Here is a 6,575-nt window from a genome sequence, read left to right as displayed (position 1 = left end):
TTTTTAATTGTTAATATCACAGATTTAAATATGTTATATTTACATGCGCTTAGATTTATTTTTTTCAGTGTAGTTTGTGCTTTACTCAAACAGGAAAGTCATGAAACTCGATCTTATTGGGACATATTCTCCTGGAAAATCTGACATCTCTTATGAATATTTTCCCCTTTTGAATAATAATCTTTCTCACTGAGAAATGACAAACTTGTCATTGTTTGGAAACGGTTGTATGACCCGTCCCAGGCTGAAGGGCAGAAACAATGGTTTCTATATGATCATATCGTCTCACGGCAACCAATCTGCATAATGAAACAGTTCTGCAGCTCATGCTGCAACCTTAAAGACTTTTCTTGTCTATATATCTTCAAATCCGGGTGTTTTTAGTATGCAAGTAACGTAACTGAGGAGCAGGAAGGAGACACAGAACAAAGTCCATTCACATCACAACAGGAAGTACAGAGAAACTGCGATGTTTGGGTTTAAAGTTTAAAGTAACTGGAGGAAGAGTAATTGACGCCCTTTGTGTGGCCCAGGGGTTGGCGGTGAGCACGCTGAGAGGGATGATCAACTCTATTGGATTCAGAGATCTGAAGTTTGGCAATCTGTTCGTGTGAGGAGTCAGAAAAAGAAAAAGACTCCTGAATTCTGAATCCTAATTTTTGTTAGGAAAATTGTGATAAAAGTAAATAATTGACGTCACCAGCAGTTGACAAACTGTTGGAGAACAGAAAGTGTATACAGGGTGGGCTCAAATCTCCAGAGATCATCATAAATGGTATTGTATATGATCTTGAAGTTGCACTCAATAATCTCAAGTTGGTTTTAAATGCAGATAAATCTAAATTTATGTTTTTCTCCAGATACAAAAATAAAGATTTGAGTAATTGCACCATTACTACTAAAAAAATGCAGTTTTATTGAAAGAGGTATTGTTTATAAATACCTTGGTAATTATATTGATGAAAATGTATCTTTTAAATATCATATTTCAAATCTGGCAAGTAAACTGAGTCAAAAGATTGGCTTTTTCTACAGGAATAAATCCTGCTTCCCCTTGTATTGCAGAAAAACCCTTATTGAGGCAACTTTTTTATCAGTTTTAGATTATGGCGACATATTGTACAGACATGCCTCGACTACAACGCTAAAGCCCCTTGATTCTGTTTATCACTCTGCACTCAGGTTTATTACTGGTGACTCATATAACACTCATCATGTGAGGGGGAGTGTAGGAAACTAATAAGGTGGGGGAAAATGGTATATTATACTTGCTTAAGATATGTTTAGATATTTATGTAGTATATATTATCTGTTGAGAAGGATAGTTGAAATTATGTAATATATGTTATATATTTATTGGGTATGTAGCACATATATATTTATAGGGATATTTATGTAGTTTATATAGTGTACATTTATATAGATGTATATAATAGTTGCATTTTCTAGATATTGATATAATATTTATGTAATATTTATATTGTTTATATACTTATATGGATAATTATGTAATAATAGTCATGTTTACAGAGTATTTATATAGATTATATTTATATGGATATTGTGTAAATATAATACTGTAATAGCAATAACGTAAATCCATAGTTATAAAGGGGTAGGAACTAGGAAAAAGTGTAAACTTCTTTCTACTCCTTTTTTTTGAACACATGTTTATGTGTTTATCTTTTTATTATTATTTTTACTTTCATTTTATATACATGCCGAAATAAAAATTAATTCAATCATTGCATCCTGTACAGTAAGGTTGGATGGTCCTCCCTCTCTGAGAGGCCAGATTTTCACTTTTATTTATTTATCTATAAGGCTATTATTGGCTTGCTGCCGACTTATGTTTCCTCCCTCCTTGCTTGGCCTGCTAGTTTACACCACACTCCATCCACTGACTGGCTTACACTACAAGTCCCCCGAGTCTTTACTGAGCTTGGTAGATCTGCTTTTAGCTTTTCTGCACCTTCCACCTGGAACTCATTACAAAACACTCTAAAAATGAATTCACTAGTGTCTTTTGGTCATTTTAAATCCCTGATCTTAAATCTTTTAAGCACTGTTTGTATCTGTCTTAATTGATTTTATTGTTACATTATTTATTAATTGTAACTTCATATTTGTTTAATTGACTGCTCTTTTGTTGATCTATTTTTGTCTTTGTTTTTTTTTGTTTTTACTTTTGTATTGCTCATTGTGAATGAGGGCTCACCCTCAATGATTTTCGAGTTTAAATAAAGACATATTTTTGTCGCATGGTAACAAATACTAACAAGTACGGGATGCTTTTTATCCCCCCGTCCTCCTGTCTGTCCGATCTGCACCAAAAACAGCAGGAAAATGTTTGAATAATAAAGTGTCCATTCGATATAATACCCTCTACCTGTTGCGTTTAACTTAAATAAAGTGCAACGGAGAAATATCAAATACCGGTAGTTTTATCATCCCCATTGCACTGTAGTTTTGAGTGGGATCCCCAAAAAGCTAGAAATGAGCACTGTTTCATTTCTCTTGGCTGCAGATTCAGCAGCTCCAACGAACTATAACACCATAACTAGGGAGGGAGGTCATTTATCAGGAGCTGCTGTGTCTCTTGAACTTGGACATACAATAAATAGCTTATTCGTGCCTGCAAGAGACAGTTAAAAGCCAGTACGTCACATCTTGTACCTTTGCAGCCTGAACTCTATTGTACCACCACCTCCCACGGGCAGCTGTCTGCACGACCGTTGTTAATATTGTTGGCATTCGCTGCTCCTGGGTTAGAAGACGGTCGTCACGGAGAAATCATCACTCTCCGCTTTCCAAGCTCCCAGCAGTGTGTTGTTTTCAGACGTTTAAATGATGAACTGAGAGGGTCAAAGTATAAAGCAAATACAACCAGTACTGGAGTTGAGGGGGGATGAGGGTGGATGAGGGGGGATGAGGGGGGATGGCACCCCCCCCTGAAATAAAAACGGTCCAAATAATCCCCCCCTGAAATAAAAACGGTCCAAATCATCCCCCCTGTAAAACTGCCATCCCCCCTTTCCATCCCTTATGTCATTTCATCAATGAATGTGGTTTTACTGCTATTTCAACATTTAGAGTCATCACCAGAAAAATAACACCAGAAAAATAACTTATTTGACAATTTTCACCTGTTTCGAGTAAATTTTCACTTGAAATAAGTAGAAAAATCTGCCAGTGGAACAAGATTTATCTTCTCATTACAAGCAAAACAATCTTGTTCCACTGGCAGATTTTTCTACTTATTTTAAGTGAAAATCTACTTGAAACAGGTGAAAATTGTTGTTTTTTCCAGTAATGAGTCTTGTTTTAAGTGTAATGAGATTTTTTTACTAAAATGAGACATTTTAACTAGAAATAAGACAAATATTCTTGTTAAGATTTTGAGTTTTTGCAGTGATCCATTTTACTTATCCTGTGAAGGACAGAGTCATATTGATAAGTTCAGAAAAGTGTTTTTTATTGTTGTGTTTTGATGTATTTGATGTAAGCCCAGTGGATATTTAAAGCTTACAGAAGGCTGCATTTAACTGCTGCTATGTCATTCCTGCAGTATTTCTGCAGGTGTTTTGGTCACTGCTATTATTTGTAATATATTATATTATTTGTAATCAGCACAAATTATCTGTCCCCATATGATAAAATCCACCATCCCCCCTGATTTCTTTTTACAACTGAAGACAACATATCACTGCGTTCACCGTCTTATTTATTTATTTATTTATTTATTTATTTAACAAAGATGAGGCCAAAAACTAAGACGCTTGTGCAAGCGACACTACGTCCCCCTTTAGGATTTAAGACGGTAAGTTGCAACCAGATGATGAAGTGATTATGAGGAGGTGTGCAGATCTCTATAAAAACAGATGATTTTCCTGGTTCAGGTGTGCAAATAGGGAAAGACATAAGTGACTCTCTTAGAAAAGATGAATCCAGAAAGAACTATAAAACTATTTCCAAATAATTGGTAGTTCAACGTTGTACAAGATTATTTACAGCTGTAAGCATTCAAGAGTGGATGTTCTAACAAATCTACCCAAATATCAGACAAAAAAACACAACTGAGATTCACAAAACTGCTTTTGAACGAACAATAAGTGTTCTGGAACGATGTCTTACGGATCCAAAACGACTTACTACAGAGGAATTGACAAAACATATTAATAAATGAAGCTAAGACGACGTGCAAGTGCAGCTGAAGAAGTTAAAGGGGGAGGGCAGTTCACGACAGAAGATGTTCTCGGGAGAGGACAGTTTTCCACTCCGTTTTGAGATGAGGACACGGTCAGTCGGTGGTCTTGTGATGAGCCCAGTGCTTGTGAAGGGTGTAAGTATCGTCGCCACCCGTCCCTTGAAATACGGAATTGTTACGTAATTGGGAATTAAAAGTAGCGTTCCGTACTGAACCAATACGGACACATAGCAGCACAACCAAGAGACCAAGGCAACGAGGTCAGAGAAGGATAACCGGTCGTCAAACATGACACCAGGTTCTGTGTGACCTTTGTGGAAGTGATGGTAGTAGATGCAATATTTATGTCCGTATTGAGGCTGGATGAGTGATGGACAGGGATAACCAGGATTTCAGTCTTAGATGGGTTAAGTTGAAGGGGGTGATCCTTCATCTATGCCAGGGGTCGGCAACCCAAAATGTTGAAAGTCCATGTTGCAGCATCCTCTGCCGGTGGAGAAGAGCATCTCTGAATGCAAAACACCGGATCCTGCAGTGTGGGAGTGAGGGGGGCAGGGTAACGGCACCCCAACCTGGGGCTTGCTGATTGGGCCGGAGCTTCGGGAGCTGCATGCTGGCCTGTGGTCCCCACCCCCGGTCATCCCACTGCTGCTTCCACCTGCCTGCTGTGCTGTTGCCGTCCCTGACCCCCAGTCTGGCCCTCGGCAGGAGGGTCCCCCCTTATGAGCCAGGTCCTGCTCAAGGTAAGCTTTAGAATGAAGGCAACACATGCTGCATGTTTCTATATTAGTTATAACTGGGGAATGATTTTTTTTTCATTATGCACTTCCAGACAAAAGTCGAAATGTCGAGAAAAAAGTCGAAATGTCGAGAAAAAAATAAAAATGTCGAGAAAAAAGTTGAAATGTTGAGAAAAAATTCTAAATTTTGAGAAAAAAGTCGAAATGTCAAGGAAAAAGTCAAAACTTCGAGAAAAACGTCAAAATGTTTACGAAAAAAGTTGAAATTTCGAGAAAAAAGTCAAAATTTCGAGAAAAAAGAGCTCCAGGAGCCACTAGGGCGGCGCTAAAGAGCTGCATGCGGCTCTAGAGCCGCGGGTTGCCGACCCCTGATCTATGCAGACAGGTCAGAGAGGTAAAATGAGATTTGTGCAGAGATTGTGTCCGGTGGGAATGACAGGTAGAGTTGTGGATCATCTGCACAGCAGTCATATGAGAAGCCGTGTGATCTAATAATCTGGCCCAGAGAGGTGGTGTTTATGTAAATGACAAAAAGAAGGGGTCCAAGTACCAGGCCTTGGGGCACCCCAGTGAAGAGGTGATTTAATGAAGATGTCCTAACACTTTAAAGGATCGTGAGGCAGAAACAGAACCAACAATGCACTGATCCTGAGTATAGATAGCAGTATGTGTGGTTTACTGTATAACTACTTCCTTATTGCTGCTAATGGATCTAAAGGTTATTTGGTATTGTCCTTTTTTAATTATTTTTTATTTTCTTTTTTGTAAAATAAAGAATCCCACAGCAAAAAAGTGACATGTTGTTTGTAATAAAAGTGATGTTGTTTTGAATTGGTGCACTGCCATTAATGATTATAAATCTCAATACCTCTTCTTTCATTATTGGTTATAAAAACGTTTTAAGAAACACAACAAAGAAGACAAATGAAACATTAAACCAATGAGAAGTAAAACAGGAGCACTTTGGCTGTAATTCAGTGAAAGTCAGAGAAACGGGGAAGTAATTAATATTCATTTGACTTGTCAAGGAAGGTCCAGTTATCACTATTAATAATAGCTTGGCTGAATGTGAGTCTCTTCCTTCCTGTTACATGTCAAAGAAAAAGTCTATTATGAAGACGAGTCATATTTATAACCCTGAAATCTTTATATCTACGTGCTGGTGAATAAGCTCATTCTTCAGATAACTATAGAATCCATGTGTGAGGCTGTTTGATTAATGTGCCTCATTAATCATCGCTGGCAGGGCTTGAAATACACGGGGAAGGAAAAAATCCCTGAAAACCTGCTCTAGTCCTCATCTACTCTTCCTGTTTTAACCAGCACCATGTTTAAATAGTCAAGAAGTAAAAGAAAGCAAAAGAGATTCAAGAAGAATGAGAAGAAACGTGTGGGTGGATTTTACAGTGAAAATTATTTTTCCTCTCTCGTCAGTCATCCAATGCTGTTGATCTTGAGAAAGTGCATTTTTACAGCTTTATTTTCACTGGGCTTCGTATTAAATCATTCAATTCTGCAGGTCCAGTCACGTTACAGCTCACGCTGACTGTGCAGAAAGTCTTTTACCAAAATAAAAGTGGCTATTACTCTATGTACATAAATACATTCTTAACAAAGAGCGTGAGTAA

Source organism: Cololabis saira, chromosome 24, assembly GCF_033807715.1.
Source record: "Cololabis saira isolate AMF1-May2022 chromosome 24, fColSai1.1, whole genome shotgun sequence".
Lineage (NCBI taxonomy): Eukaryota > Metazoa > Chordata > Actinopteri > Beloniformes > Belonidae > Cololabis > Cololabis saira.
The sequence above is the reverse complement of the archived record's forward strand: the minus strand, read 5'-3'. Positions refer to the sequence as shown.